This window comes from Chiloscyllium punctatum, chromosome 40 (genome assembly GCF_047496795.1).
Source record: "Chiloscyllium punctatum isolate Juve2018m chromosome 40, sChiPun1.3, whole genome shotgun sequence".
Taxonomy (NCBI): domain Eukaryota; kingdom Metazoa; phylum Chordata; class Chondrichthyes; order Orectolobiformes; family Hemiscylliidae; genus Chiloscyllium; species Chiloscyllium punctatum.
In genome coordinates this window covers 4,938,175-4,954,843 of record NC_092778.1, presented here as the reverse complement: position 1 = coordinate 4,954,843, position 16,669 = coordinate 4,938,175, and the positions used below count along the sequence as shown (strand labels likewise).

The 16,669-nt window shown below is 40.2% G+C and overlaps 1 protein-coding gene across 3 annotated transcripts in view; it reads left to right on the top strand.

The window, feature by feature from the left end:
- Positions 1 to 16,669, top strand: part of LOC140464306 (protein ELFN1-like) — a 450,048-nt gene that overhangs the window by 222,010 nt on the left and 211,369 nt on the right. The window lies entirely within an intron of this gene.

Here is a 16,669-nt window from a genome sequence, read left to right as displayed (position 1 = left end):
CTGCCATTCCGAAAAATAACTTTTTATCCCAACTCTCTGCCTTCTGTCAGACAGCTCAACCCCAATCCATGCCAGTAGCTCACCTCAAACACCATGGGCCCTCACCTTACTCAGCAGCCTCCCATGAGGCACCTTATCAAAAGCTTTTTGGAAGTCTAGATAGATAACATCCACTGGGTCTCCCTGGTTTAGCCTACTTGTTATCTCTTCAAAGAATTCTAACAGGTTTGTCAAGCACGACCTCCCCTTACTAAATCCGTGCTGACTTGTTCTAATCTGATCCTGCACTTCCAAGAATTTAGAAATCTCATCCTTAACGATGGATTCCAGAATTTTACCTACAACCAAGGTTAGGCTAATTGGCCTATTATTTTCCATCTTTTATCTTGATCCTTTCCTGAACAAGATGGGGTCACAACAGCAATTTTCCAATCATCTGGGACTTTCCCTGACTCCAGTGATTTTTGGAAAGTCACAGTCAGCACCTCCGCTATTTCCTCAGCCACCTCTCTTAGAACTCTAGGGTGTAGCCCATTGGGGCCAGGAGATTTATCGATTTTTAGACCCTTTAGCTTTTCTAGCAATTTCTCTTTTGTAATGGCTACCATACTCAACTCTGCCCTTAATTGTTGGGATATTACTGATGTCTTCCATTGTGAAGACTGACATAAAGTACTTATTAAGTTCTTCAGTTATTTCTTTCAGCAATTACACCCAGAAACTCCTGCCATTGTTGCTCTACTGTCTTCTTCATTAAACTCTGCTTCCAGTCGATTTTCGTCAGTTCCTCTCTCATGCCCCTGTAATTACTTTTATTTAACTGTAACACCATTACATCTGATTTTGCTTTCTCTCTTTCAAACTGCAGACTGAACTCGACTACATTATGATTGCTGCGTCCTAAATGTTCCCTTACTTTAAGATCTTTTATTAAGTCTGGCTCATTACATAGAACTAAGTTCAGAACAACCTACTCCCTTGTGGGCTCCATCAGCAGGCTCTATAGATTCCTGGAGGATGGCAGAAGTAAACCCACCACTTGGTGAGGTTCTGCTTTGTTGCACATACAATTTTAATATACTAATCAGATATGATTGAAGTAACTCCACAGAAGTCGGTATCCCGACACCAAGTCACCTTTTATTTATATGTGGAGATTCCTTGACACTAATCCAGCTCCTTCAGAGCCAGCTTTCACAGTGAACCGGATGTTTGACACTCCTGGTCTTATCTGTCAGCTAGGGCCCCCTGACTGGACCAGTTTAATAGCCCCAATTAAGGAACTCATATTCTATGGGATCCACCTGGATGACCTTGTTACAAAGATGTAATTGAATTGTAGAACAAGGTCAAAGAACCGAATGGTGTGCATATGACCCAATATATGAATTAGAATTGCACATCAAAATTGAGAAAATGTGGATTATGATTCAGAAGCACTTTTGGCCTATCATAGATGTGAAATCTTTCCAACCTATGGATTTAATCACACCTCCTGAAAGACAACATTCAGTCAGGGGTTGTTTGAGGTAATTTTTCTGGCACCAATCCTCCTTTGTCTGTGCTTTTTCTTAGGCCTACCTCATAATTAGTGATTAAGGATATACCACCATAGAATAACTACACATGAGGCACTGCTCTTAAATAAGAAGGTTTATTGCATAATAGCAATAAATACAACTACGTTTGGTCAGACATAATTATTACAACCTTAGGGAGCTGGTACAAAAATATCTGCTCTTTCCAGAAGCTAAAGTTAAGGTTTTCTCCACCCACAACTATGTGACATCAATAGAATATGTGGAGATGATGTAACACGAACATTAACCCCTTCAAATCCTCCATGTACATTATTACATAAAAGCCCAATTGATACCAAAAACATGCATGGTGCTATTGAATCCCATGGGCCTTATGTCTCCCACCTCTTATTATATTGGCTGGCTCAAGAATACGTGGGATATTTGATGATGTCACTACACCACAGTGATAGGTTCTTCCCAGTCAGATACATATCCAGCTCCTTTTTGAGGGGGTTAACTGAATGCTGTCTCTGTTACTTTTCTATTCATCTAGAATGTAAATATGTACTCATCTTGTCACTGATCTTGAGACATTTTTATTTTAAAGTTGTATATACTGTATCAGCTTTGTGTTCATTTTCTTACTCCAAGGATCATGCATTGGACTGGTAAATATAAAATTGGGAAATTGGAGTGTATGGCTCGAACTGCATATAAGTGCTCACTTTCATACTTTGTCTACTGAGATTGCTAACAAATTTCTAGATTGAGACTGAATTATGTAATACAGGGAGGGAAGTGCTTTGGAGAATGCTTAACTGGTCATCTTAAATTGAACAGATTTATAATTGTAATTATCTTTTCTAAATCATTCCATTGTTTTTGGCAGGATAACTGTTATTTAATTGTTGGTGGAATAAATTCATCTTCCAGTAATGTTTGTCAGGGAAAATTGCACCATCATTTTAACCTCCTCCTTTATTATTCTTGAGAAGTAATTTTATTAACAACCATGCTTGCAGTAGCAAATTGGAGTCACAGTGGGATTCTGCATCAGAAGACATTAAAGATGTATCATTTATTGATGATGAAAAATATGTAGGATTGATGCCTATGTTTGGGATGTTCCTACTTTAAGGATGTAGTAATGACTGGTCTTGCGGGAAATAAGTCAATCTGTCGTCTGTAGCATTCCAGAGGCACTGTTTATTTTTTATGCTTTCATGTACTTAGGAGCACAATTTATTTTGCCAACCAGTTCCAACAGCCTGGTTTCACAGGAGTAGTATCTGGGTATTCTTTCTTTCTGACTGCTCTCCATCTTTCCCTATTCATTTGATACTGAGGGGCAATTGTACCTGTCCACTTCCCATTTCAAAAAATACTACATTGGCTGTACAATATTTTTGGACATCTCAAAATCATGAATCCTAATTGCTCCTCATGTTGATATGGAGCTGACTTTTCTCAACTGTTTCTGCACTCTGCTGTGAGTAGGAGTCTGGTATACAGCTGAAAGAATCACTGAGATGTATTTTATGTTAGTATTTTATATTGTTTGTGCATAATTTCCTTGCTCAACTTTATGCTAAGCTAATGAAAGGAAAGTATTCCATGTGCCATCTTATAAACCTATCCATCTATTCAGTTACCTTCAGGAATCTGTGCAATTACCATCAAAAGTCTCACTATTTTTCCTGACTTCTTAGTAACCTTCATTAATTGAGTATTTTCTTGCCATGTTTATTCTCTCTAAATGCATTACCTTACACTTCTCCAGATTTAAAAACATTTGCCACTTTAATTTCTTCCTGTAGTGCATAAGTTTCTTCCTCAGCATCAACCACATATCCAGTTTTTGTATCATCTGCAAAATTCTTAATTGTGGGCACAACATTTAATTCTAAAACATCGATACATATCCCAAAAAACAAGGGATCCAGTACTGAGCCCTGCTTTGAGTACTGCCTTCCAGTCATTAGCTTTTGTTTCCTGCCACTGAAATAATTTTGGATCCAATTTGCCATTTACCTTTGGGTTCTATTGCCTTTCCTTTTGCTTTTTGGCACCTTGTCACGAACATTGCTAAGTCCATATAGATTTTCACTAAATATCTACGCTCCTTGCCCCACTCCATTACCTCTTCAAGGAATTCAATCAAGTCAGTCAGATACAATGACCTTTACACTCTGATGGCTAAATAGTTATTTCTGCAGGGTACATTGGAGTTGTACATGGGGACCATGTGGAAATCCTGATTGGCATATACTGTACATCAGGAACCTTCTGAAAACATTCCCTGAAGTTAAAGAATTCATGCGCTCTGAATCACTTAAGTTTCATAGTTATCCAGGAAATGTTAGGGGATTAAAAACTTCTATGCCTCTTCAACAACTGTTAAGCAGGACGCACAACTCACTACTGACTTCCCCAGCTACACTGACAACTCCACCATACCAACGCGAGACCCATGTCATTCTTACCTCACTGGACCAACTAACCCCCAGCCTGACATGACACCCAGCTTCTGCCTTGGCATAGGGCTCCAGATCCTAATCAGAATTTCTGACCTGATCTCCTTTAAACTAATCTATGCTGACTCTCTTAATAAATCTGTATCTTTCTCAATGATGATTTAAATTGTTTCTTTTTCCAAAAATGTGTTTTGGCTGACTAGTTTGGAATTACTCTGGCTATTCCTTGGATCCCAACCCATAAATAGGCATTTTTCACCAAACTGTTTGGGCATTAAATTGATTGAGAGAATTGGATATTCTGCAGATATTGGAGATCAGAGTCAAAACGTATGGCGCTGGAAAAGCACAGCAAGTCAGGCAGCATCCGAGGAGCAGGAGAATCGATGTTATGAGCATAAGTCCTTCAATAGGAATGTGGCAGGGGAAGGTGGCTGAGAGATAAATAGGAGGATGGGGATGGGGCTGGGTGTGGGGGGAAGATAGCTGGGAAGGCGATAGGTAGATGCAGGTAAGAAGTGATGGTAATAGGTCAGAGGGCAGGTCCCTGCATGCATCTACCCATCACCTTCCCAGCTACTTTGCCCCCATCCCCACCCTCCTATTTCTATCTCAGCCCCCTTTCACCCACCCCACTTTCCTGATGAAGGGCATATGCCCGAAACTTCCATTCTCCTGCTCCTCAGATGCTCTCTGAATGCTGTGCTATTCCAGTGCCACATTTTCCGATATTATATTGATTGCTTTGGTGAGGAAAACCATAGATTCAGTTGTTAAAGAAAATGAAAATGAGCAAGTGGTGCCACAGAAAATGTCATTCTGAGGTCAGTGCTAAGATTCTATTGGGGTAAAGGTATGCTTGTTTTCATACTGCTGTTAATCTGTGCAAAACGTTATGATGCTGTGGGTGATATCTCTACCTCTGAATCAGATGCACTGGCTTCAATGCTGTTCTGGGACAGATGTTCATTGATAATGTAGACACATACATTGATTGTCAACTTGCAAATTCTTCCAGTATGACCTTTGTAGAGGGTAAAGGTTTCGTGGTCTACCAGAACCATGTGGGAGCTGGATTACATCAGCCTCACCATGTTAGAAGACACCACGTTTAAGCACAGGTACAGATTGTACTCCATACCAGGAGTCCACCTTTCTTTCAGAGCCTACTGATAATGAATCTGTATGATACCTTCTTTGGGAAATGGGTGCCAGAAGTGAAATAAGCTCACTTGCTTCAACACTTAAATTTGAATGAGCACAAACTTTATTCAAATAATTTTATTTGAAATAAAACTTTAATTTAATTTCAATAAGACAGACAGATACATATAAATCTGATTTAACCAGCATTCTTCAGGACCTCATATACTGCATTCAATGTGAAATGGTTTCTCTAAAATTCTTTTCTACAACCATCACCCTATTGGTATTATGGAATAGCTTTATTTTACTCTGAACATATTTGAAATATTTTAATGATATAACAAGATGTTTTATAAATCCAATATTTTCTAAAAATGTGTCAGGGCCAGTGATTACATTAAGACTCAAACCACTTCTTGGTTGTTGAATGTAGTCTACAGTATGGGGATAAAGTTACCTGCATCAATTCCTAACTATTAACTATTAAGAATGTAAGTATTAGAAGTTGCCGTAGACCACTATTGGTGCCCTCCTTAAGCTTGCTCTGCCCTTCAATAAGATCGTGGATGTATTGATTGTGGCCTTAACACCACTTTCCTGCCTGGCCCACACAACTGTTGACTCCACTGTCAATCAAAAATCTATTTAACTCAGCCTTGAATGTATTTAATGACCCAACTTTTACTATCGTTTGTGGAAAAGAATTCAAGAGTGAATTCCTCCTCATAGAGTCATAGAGATGTATAGTATGGAAACAGACCCTTTGGTCCAACCTATCCATGCTGACCAGACATCCCAACCCAATCTAGTTCCATCTGCCAGCACCCGGCCCATATCCCTCCAAACCCTTCCTATTCATATATCCATCCAGATGCTTTTTAAATGTTGCAATTATACTAGCCTCCATCACTTCCTCTGGCAGCTCAATCCATCCTCTGTGTGAAAAGGTTGCCCCTTAGGTCTCTTCTTTATCTTTCTCCTCTCACCCTAAACCTCTGCCCTCTAGTTCTGGACTCTCCCACCCCAGGGAAGAGACTTTGTCTGTTTATCCTATGCATGCTCCTCATAATTTTGTAAACCTCTATAAGGTCACCCCTCAGCCTCTGACGCTGCAGGGAAAACAGCCCCAGCCTGTTCAGCCTCTTCCTGTAGCTCAAATCATCCAACTCTGGCAACATCCTTGTAAATCTTTTCTGAACCCTTTCAAGTTTCACAACATCCTTCTGATAGGAAGGAGACCAGAATTGCATGCAATATTCCAAAAAATGGCCTAACCAATGTCCTGTACAGCCGCAACATGACCTCCCAACTTCTGTACTCAATACTCTGACCAAAAAAGGAAAGCAATACCAAACACCTTCTTCACTATCCTATCTACCTGCAACTCCACTTTAAAGGAGCTATGAACCTGCACTCAAAGGTCTCTTTGTTCAGCAACACTCCCTAGGACCATACCATTACGTGTCTAAGTTATCTCTGTGTTAAATGGGTTTTTCTAAAATGGTGTTCCCTAGTTTTTAGCTTCTCTTACAGGTTAAAACATCCTAGTCATGTTCCCCCAGAATCTTATATAATTCAACAAGATTGTTTCTCATTCTTCTGAACTCCAATGAGTATTGACCCTACCTGCTTAACTTTTCATCTTAAGATGAACACTGTGTCCCAGGGATAAAGAATCTTGAGTAAAGAATAGTTGTAAGACTTAGCTATTTCTATATTGTATAAAACTCAGCATTTCATTTGCCTTCCAAAGTACTTGCTGTACCATCATGCTGACTTTTTGTATTTCATATAGAAGCACATCTAGATCCCTCTGCACTGCAGTATTCTGCAATTTCTCTGCATTTAAATAATATTCTGTTATTTTAACCTTCCCGCCAAAGTGTGCAGTTTCATACTTTCCCACATGACACTCTTTCTGTCAATTGTTTTCCCAGTCACTTAAACTATTAATAGCTCTTTGAAGATTCTTTAAATCCTCCTCATACCTTTTCTACCAATCTTTAGTTTCGTTAGCAAATTTGGCTACAATACAGTTTGTGACTTCATCAATGTCTTTAATATGGATCAAAATAATTAAGGCCCCCTCATTGATCACTTTGACACTCTACTAGTTGCAGTTTATATTCCTGAAAATTAGCCATTTATCATAAATCTGCTTTGTGTTAGTTAGCCAATTGTCTTTCCTTGTTAATGTATCGCCCCCACATCCTACCAACATCATCATGAGCTCTGATCCTGTTTAGTAGTCCTTTATGTGGCAATTAATCAAATATTATTTGGAAATCCAAATACACTACATCTACTTCTTTCCTTTTATCCACTGCCTTTTTACATAGCCAGTGAACTCGAACAATTTGTTAGGTTTGATTTTCCTTTCACAAAACAGTGGTATCAAAAGTATTGTTTGATGACAGAGATTCACGAAAGCTCCTTAGATCACACTTTCCAATCACTACTATCCACAAAGACAAAGACTGAAGCATTGCACAGAAGATTTTAGTCTCATTTTTATTTTTTGCTAGCTTCTCTCAGCCTCCATTCCTTCATTTTTTTTTCAGTTCTGTGAGAAGAGAATTGAATTAAGTTAGCTTTATTGTTGCATGTACTCATGTGAGTACAATGAAAAGTTCACAAATCTCCAGTTATGGAGCCATCTTAGGTTCAGAGGTACCTAGGTACAGATTCTAGTGTACAAGTGCTTAGGAAAAAATAATTAGAAAAATAAAGGAATAAAACGTCCAGCATTACAAACTTCCAAAAGTACAAAATTACAGTAATAAATTAGGAAAAATAAAGTAATAAAATATTTAAAATAACAGTCCTTTCACATTAATATAAAAGAAAAGAATACTGAAACAGAGAATTTACGACAACGTCCACTTAGTCCATTTCGTGGCTGTGAGCTTGAGGACCCAACCCTGTATTGGAATCCTTGGCTAGACCCACCACGACGCTCTGTCTGTAAACTGCTGCACAAAAGTAGGGTCTTTGTGCTATCTTTTGTCAACTCTGTGTCCTCTGGCAACCTTTCCTTTTACCACTAGAAACAGTTTCTCTTTAATCCCATTATCAAAAGTCTTCACAATCTTAAGTGTCCTCTACTAAAGGGCCCTGTGAGTCTCTCACACGTTTTGGAAGGTAAGGTTGACAGGCCTGGTAAAAGGACATGTGGAAGCCCTGGCTTTAGAAACAGAGACAGACTACAATTGGCAGGAATTAAGAGGGAAAGGCTTACCTTCCAAAAGAGTGTTTTAACTGTGAAGTTCCTGATAGCTGCCATTTTCAGCTCCTGTACCAGGGAGAAGCTCCGCTCGAGGAAGTTGTTTCCATGAAGTAATTCCGAGCTCAGCTGGTTGAACAGCTTATTTGTTTCCTCTGAACTGTGAGTCTTGTAGTGTTTATTACATTTCTTGCATGATATCTTGTTAGTTTTGCTGGTGGTATCTGTTGGATCCTTTAGATTCATTAGTCGCTGTTTAAGTGTGTTGGTAGGTTTGTGGGCTACCATGGTGCCAAGGGGTCTGAGTAGTCTGGAAGTCATTTCTGATATTAGATTAGATTAGATTACATTACATTACAGTGTGGAAACAGGCCCTTTGGCCCAACAAGTCCACACCGACCCGCCGAAGCTCAACCCACCAATACCCCTACATTTACCCCTTACCTAACACTACAGACAATTTAGCATGGCCAATTCACCTTACCTGCACATCTTTAGACTGTGGGAGGAAACCGGAGCACCCGGAGGAAACCCATGCAGACACGGGGAGAATGTGCAAACTCCACACAGACAGTTGCCTGAGGCAGGAATTGAACCCAGGTTTCTGGCGCTGTGAGGCAGCAGTGCTAACCACTGTGCCACCGTGTCACCCCATGTCTTGGATTAAAGTAATGTGGTTATAATTTTTGGTTACCTTGTGTCTGCTTGTTTGGGTTTGTTTCTGAGGAATCAGTGGATTGTGTTTATTGGGTACCTGTTTTTCTTCCACTTTTTGTAGTTCTTGGGTGCTGCAGTTGAAATAATGTCTTGATAAAGCTCCGTTTGTGGGTGCTGTTAACTCTGTTTCTCTCTCCACTGATGCTGCCAGATGTGCTGAGTTTCTCCAGCACTCCTTATGTTTAAGGCATAGATGTAAAGTGATTTGCAAAAGAAACAAATATGGGATGAGGAAAAAAAAGCTTTTCACAGTGAACAGCTAGGATCTGGAATACAAACCTAGAAGTGTGGAGGAGGCAGATTCAATTGAAGTACTCAAGAGGGCATTCAATGATGATTTAAATAGAACTTATCTGCAGGGTTAAGGGGAAAAGGCAGCAGATTGGCACTAAGCCAAAATGCTCAGAGAGCTGATGCAAGCATGATGAGCCAAATGGCCCCCGTGTGCATCATAACAATTCGGTGATTCTGTGAAGCAACTTGTGCCAGTTTGAATTGGCCAATCAATCTGAAGATTAAAGTCACCCCTGATTATTCCAGCCTCTTCCTTGCAAACAATACTACTTCTTGCAGTAATCTGTCTGTAAGTGTAGCTATTGTTAGAGGATGTATAAGCTATTCCCACTTGCTGATTTGGGTTCTGCCAGGGCCACTCAGCCCCTGATCTTATTACAGCTTTGGTTCAAACATCGACAAAGCTGATTTCTAAAGGTCAGATGAGAGTGACAACCTTTATCATCAAGGCCACATTCAACATCGAGGAAGCCGAACAAAACTGGAATCAACGGATATCAGATGGGGCAGTAATTGGCTGGTTGCATTTGTCCTGTTTTTTGTGTGCAAGATACATCGTGGCAATTTCCCACATTGTCAGGTAGTTGCCAGTGTTATAACTATACTGGAAGATCTTGGGTGGGGGAGTAGCAAGTCTTCAGTTCAATTGCCAGAGTGTTGTCAGGGCTCATACTATCCAATGCCTCAAATTATTCCTTGATATCACATGGAGTGAATCAAATTGGTATCTGTAATGCTGGAGACAAATGGAGGAGGCTGAGATAGACATCCACTTCTGGCTTAAAATTGCTGCAAATATTTGGCCTTATCTTTTGCACTGATGTGTTTGGGTCTTCCAGCATTGAGGATGCGGATATTTGTAGAGTCTCCTCTCTAGTGAGTTGTTTAATTGTCCATCACCATTCAGGACTGGATGTGGCAGGACTGCAGAACGTAGATCTGATCCATTGGTTGTGGGATTACTTAGCTTTGTCTATCACTTGCTGCTTATGTTGTTTGATGTGTAAATAGTCCTGTTTGGTAAATTCATCAGGTTGACTTCTCATTTTTAGATATGCCTGGTGGTGCTACTGGCATATCTTCCTGCACTTTCCATTGAACCAGAGCTGATCCCTTGGCTTGATGGTAATGGTTAAGTGGACAAATACTGGGCTGTGAGGTTTTGGATTGTGTTGGAATACAGTTCTGCTGCTTTTGATGGCCCAGAGTGCCTCATGGATGCCCAGCCCTGAGTTGCTAGATCTGTTTGAAGCCTGTCCCATTTATCATGGTGATAGTGCCATACAACCTAATGGAGGCTGTTCTCAATGTGAAGGTTGGAGTCCGCCTCCACAAGGATAGTGCGGTGGTCAATGTTACTGATGCTGTCATGGATAGATGCATCTGCAGCCAGCAGATTGGTAAGAATGAGGTCAAGTATGTTTTTTCCTCTTGCTGGTTCCCTCACCACCTGCTGCAGACTCAATGTAGCAACAATTATGGATTCTGGATTAGTGGTGCTGGAAAAGCACAGCAGTTCAGGCAGCAGCCGAAGAGCGCTAAAATTGAAACGTCGATTTTACTGCTTCTCAGATGCTGCCTGAACTGCTGTGCTTTTCCAGCACCACTAATCCAGAATCTGGTTTCCAGCATCTACAGTCATTGTTTTTACCAAGTTGATTTTAGAACCAATTAGCTTGATCTGTAGTGCTGCTGCCAAGCTATCCTTGGTGGTGGACATTGAAATCCCCAACCCAGAGTACATTTTGCATCTTTTCCACTTTCTATGCTTCCTCCATGTTTAACCTAAAGCCATCAGATTTCATTGGGTTCCAAATCAATGTTGAGGACTCCAAGGGAAACTCCCTCCTGACTGTATACAACAGTTGCATCACCTTTGCTGGGTCTGTCCTGCAGTGCAATAGGACATATCCAGGGATTGTGAGGGTGGTGTCTGGGATATTATCTGTAAAGTATGAGTCCGTGAGTATGACAATTTCAAGATGTTGTTTGACTAGTCTGTGAGACCGTTCTTCGAATTTTGGTATTGGCCCCTAGATGTTAGTAAGGAGGGTTTGTAAGGTCAACAGTGTGGTGATTTTAATGAGGTCAACCTCAAAGAATCTGAGCTCCTTGATTGGGGCTGTTAATCTGGTTCTCACATATGCTGGTTTACATCCTCCTCATGATCGGGAGAATGATTTTTAAAAACTTAACCACTACCTTTTTTTTTGGAAATGTTGCCGTTTATTTCCTCGCCATTCGCAAATCCAAATCATTCATGGAAAAATCCCAATACTTAAACCAAAGGAAGCAACATGGACTCTGCATCAGCCCAGTGTGAAAACCCTTCAACTGCAACTTACTCATTTCTTCTCTGGTAACAGACAGCAGCATTCATGTTTAACACCAGTATCTCATCATCCCTTTAAAACTACAGGCAAAGAAAGAAGACTAGAAGGAGGCAATAATTTCAACCTGAGATATGAAACGTTATATCTTCAATCAGTGTAGTAATTTATCCTGAATAGGAGATTTGATCTGTTGTTTCATACCACTCATCTGGTTTGTTGCTCCTTGTGCCACAGGATTTCCCCATCAGTATGACCAGTTGTTAGCCAACTGGCCATTCTGTCTTCCATGTCATGTAGCTTTCCAGCAAAGGAGTATTTGCACAAGTTGACATAATGCTCTACACACAAAGTGCATGGTTTCAATAGAAGTAAAGCTCTTTAATAGAAACATGATGGTTTTTCCAATCATTATTTCAATGGATAGCTGCCAGACCTCCACTTAGCACATGTTGACATTATATATCTGACGTCAGGGTGTTACAGAGGCCAGGTGGAATTGTAGATGCAGATTCTGCTCTGCAATGTCTGTTGTACTACTCTAAGAATGGTACTCATGTTAGTCATGACACAAAGTCAGAAAGAGTTGACCACAACGTCTGGGTGATCTCCCCCACCCACTCCCTGCAAAAAAATGTCCTGCTCCTCTGTAGCATACTTTACCTGGCACCAGGAAGGCAACAACCCCATTTGGAACCACATTGAGCGTGCAGAAATGCCTACATTACCCCCTGAAGCTGAGCCGTCTGTGTTGCCACCAATTTGACTCTGACTGCACACTTCTGAGAATGCACCTTAAATGGAAAATTGTTTAGCAAGCAAGATTGATTCAGGAGGACTCCTGTGACACCTGTTTGATTTACTTCGACTTTGCAATATTCACCCATTTCCCCCTCTGCTTGTGTAGTCAGCGACGCCTCTTGCAGATGTGGTAATCTGAAACACTTGGTGTGCCTGTTGATGTGTACTCCATTGGATCAAGCTGGCATGCAAACTCATAACTTGCTAAGATATTCAAATTAGGGCAGTAGAATCATTTTTTTTGCATAGGAGTATCAAGACATATAGAGTTAAGGTATGTAAATGGGGTTGAGGTGTACATATAAAGCATGATATAACTGAATTAGACAATAAACTCATTAAGCCATCAGCTGGGTTTGGGCTTTTCTACTTTAAAAGCTATGCTTTATTTCTCCACAGGCTGTCTGGATGATTAGTTGGATAAATTAACAGAGGGGCCCATTGGCACGATGGCACTATGGCATCATATGGCAACACTCATAAATGTCGTGAATGTGGGAAGGAAATGTAGATAATTTGGAGCAAAGGCTGCTCATGTTTACACTGTCTAATTAAACTGATGGCCAGGTTGTGTTTATGACGGGTGCTAATCAGCTTTCTTTTTCTGATATACACCAGCTGCTGTCAGGAAATTCTGGAAAGCAAAAGGATACAAAATTAAAACCTCATCTCAATGACCCTCATCTCAAGGGTGCTGGTATATAAACCTGTGGAATTTAAGTAACACTTATATAAAACTCTCGTTAGACCAAATCAAAAGTAACTACATTAGGTTCTGAGCACCGAACCTCAAGAAGTATAAAGTGACTTTCAAGAGAAAATAGTGCAAATTGACCAGAATAATACCAAAACAATTAAAATCTGAACATAAATTCTATAGAGTAAGCTGCTATTCCTTCAATATGTAAGATCAAAGGATGATTTGATCGAAGAGTTGGACTTGATTCAAGGATCGGATATGACAGATAAAGATAAGTGACATCTGGTGGGGGGGGAGATAGTGCAATGGGGTAACCTTAAAATTAGAGCCAGGCTCTTCAGGAAGTGCCTCTTCATTTAAAACAGTAATGGAAATCAGGAAATCTATTCACCAAAATGTTGTTGAGGCTGGAAGTTAAAAAAAATACTTCAAAGCTGATATTGATAGATTTTTGTTAAATTAGGACATTACTAAGGGAGATAAATGGAGTTAAGGTCCAGATTGGGCATAATCCGATTGGATAGTGAATGGAGCAGGCTACAAGGACTGAATGGCTTACTTTAATACTTGTACTTAAATTTGTGAAGAGATCATACAGATTGCTTTGAAGACATTAAGAATAATAGTAATTTAGATAGAGAGAGAAATACCTGACGCTAGAAGTATGAACATGAGATATATATTTATTCTTTATGTAAATGTAGTTGCTGTTTCAGGGTGAAACTCTTATTTCCTTCAAAAGAAAAGCAATTTCAAATGAATCATGGAACACCCAATACTACAGCCAATACAATTGATTAAGAGCCATTTTATGGCAGGGTTGTAGTCGATAGAGGGTGAGGTGAGGATCTTTAGCAATTACAAGTACAAGTTAATGAATGAGCTGTATAATGATCCTGGCCATTTACATGGATCAGTTAGCCATCTCAATCACCATATTGTATTTGTTATTCATTGAGGCCACCTTGTAATCATGAGATGGCTAATAGTAATATCTGGATACCAGGGAAGGTTGTATGACATTGTGGCCTCATATTCATTGTAGCCTAATGACTCAGACCAGCTTTCTATACATTTCCCAGATCACTTCATTCTCTCTATATTCAATAAAAGGGATCCTACAGCATCTCAACTGACAGTATTGAACTAAACATGTCCACGCCCCTCAATGAATTTAATGATTAAATTTGAATGAAGAAAATGTAAATATAAAGTAAATGCAAAATATTGTGGATGCTGGAAATTTGAAATGAAAAGAGCTCCTCATCTTCACCTTGCAAACCCTAACACCACCACCAACACCACTACAGTACTGTTTCATGCAACTACAGAAGGTGTAACACTTGGAACACCTCCTCCATCTTTACTTTCCAAAGCCCCAAGCATACCTTCTAAATGAAGCAACATTTTACTTGTACTTCTTTCAATCTAGTTTCCTACATTACCAGCTGACAATGCAATCTGTTTTACATTAGCAAAACCAACACAGACTGGGTAACCGCTTTGCAGAACATCTCCAGTGTGCCTGTAGGAATGACCCCAACCTTCCAATTGATAGCCATTTAAATAAATCACCTTGCTCTCAGTCCAACATTTCTGTCCTGGCCCTGGGCACAAACAAAAAACACTATGTTATAACTTCTTTCTGGAAGTTATAAAATAACTTCTGGAAAAGTCATATCAGACTTGAAACATTAACTCTTTCTCTTTCCACAGATGCTGCTAGACCTGCTGGGTTTCTCTAGCACTTTCTGTTTTAAGAAATGTAAAGTAATTATAAACCCTCCTTTCTCTCTCTCTCTCTCACACACACACACACACACACACACAGATCAACAAAGAGACAGGGTTACATAGGTTATGGGCAGAGAGGAAAACTGGAAAGATAGATCAGTTGTCTTTGTTTCCAGGTTCTGTTGCTGAGATTGTCCTTATGACTACTCTGCTGGTCAGCATTTTGCTTCAGTCATCTTTCTCTGTTTGCTTCCACTGGTTGGTGAGAGAAACAAGGTGGCTGGTTGCCTTTTAAAAGTCTCTGACTTATAATTTATATGTCATAGCATGAAGGAACTGTTGCAAGAAAGATGAACCATTTTCTTTAAGTTTACAATGAAGTCTTACTGCAGAGAACAGAGCTAGGGGACAACTGAACACTTTTCTCTCTCTGTAATGTGTTTCAAGCTCCAATGCTGTTCATTTACTGAGAAACAATCACAAATTTGTTGTCAGGCAAAAAGGTCTCTGTTAATGATTATTGGTCACTGATGCCCACCACTATGCTTTCTCAGCCTTGACCTTTGCTTGAGGCATAGTGACCCTCAGGTTGAACTCACTACCAATCATCTCTCAGTAATGAGAGAGCATTCCTATGGTCCTCTGGACTATGGTGACTTTGCCATATCTTACTAGTCCATAGACCAGTCAACTTCTTGTTGCCAGCAAAAACTGCAGGACTACACCTCTTGACTCCAAATTGTCTGCAATTCAACTTCAATTACTGCTTGTTCAAACAATGATCATATGATGCCTGAAATGCCTGGTTACTTGCTTTCAAAACTGCAGCCATTCTTTCCAACACTGGCTTTTAAAATCATCCATTCTCATTTCAGTACCCAGTTTTTGAAAAAAAATGAAACTAAAAAGGCATAATCCTTACATGGCAAAATTCCAAGTAGAAGTGACTGTGGAAGAAAGGAAGCAAAGAGTTAATAGAAAGAATGAACAGAAATATAGGATAGATCCTGGTTGAAGCCTCTTGAGTCTTACCTTTGGCTGGAGAAGTTGCAAGAGACTCATGCTGATTTTCCAGGGAAGGCTGACCAAAGCACATACCAATCAGGCAGTGGTGAGGCCAATGGGAGGGCTTTCCCACTGAACCAAGAGCCATAGACAGAAATGCCCCTGACCCCAGCAAGACCATCAGCCAATTAGAGGCCAGCAGCTCTTGTCCTCAGTAGCACCACCAGGAGTGTCTTGATTGCTGACAGAGGGACACAACAAGGGTCCCAAGATGTGGAGGACATAGGAGAAGTAGTGACCTGGAGGGTTAGGTGTGTTTTTCAATTCAGAGTCACATGGATAGTGGGACACAGGGGTGGGAAGCATAAGAAGGATTAGCTCTCATCTGGTACCATCCCACAGCAAGGCAGGATCTATCAGGAACAGTGCGTGGCAACAGACCCAACTATCCTTCAATTAATTCCTCTAGTAGTCCTTTAGTTGATACGGACAGGAAGGCTAACTAGGGTCATTCCACTCAACTTAATTTTTGTGAAAGTAGGAATGCAATGGGTTTTTGGTATACTGCCATCCTGCCCTAATTAATTGCCCTTCCTCCATGCTCCCACTTTCAGGAATAGAAGGTTCCATCTGTTACCTTTAAAAGGATACCTCTTCTTCTGCGGAAAAGAGAAAAGTGAGAGAAGTAGATGATAGTGCTGTTGATGGAAGAAAAAAATCTT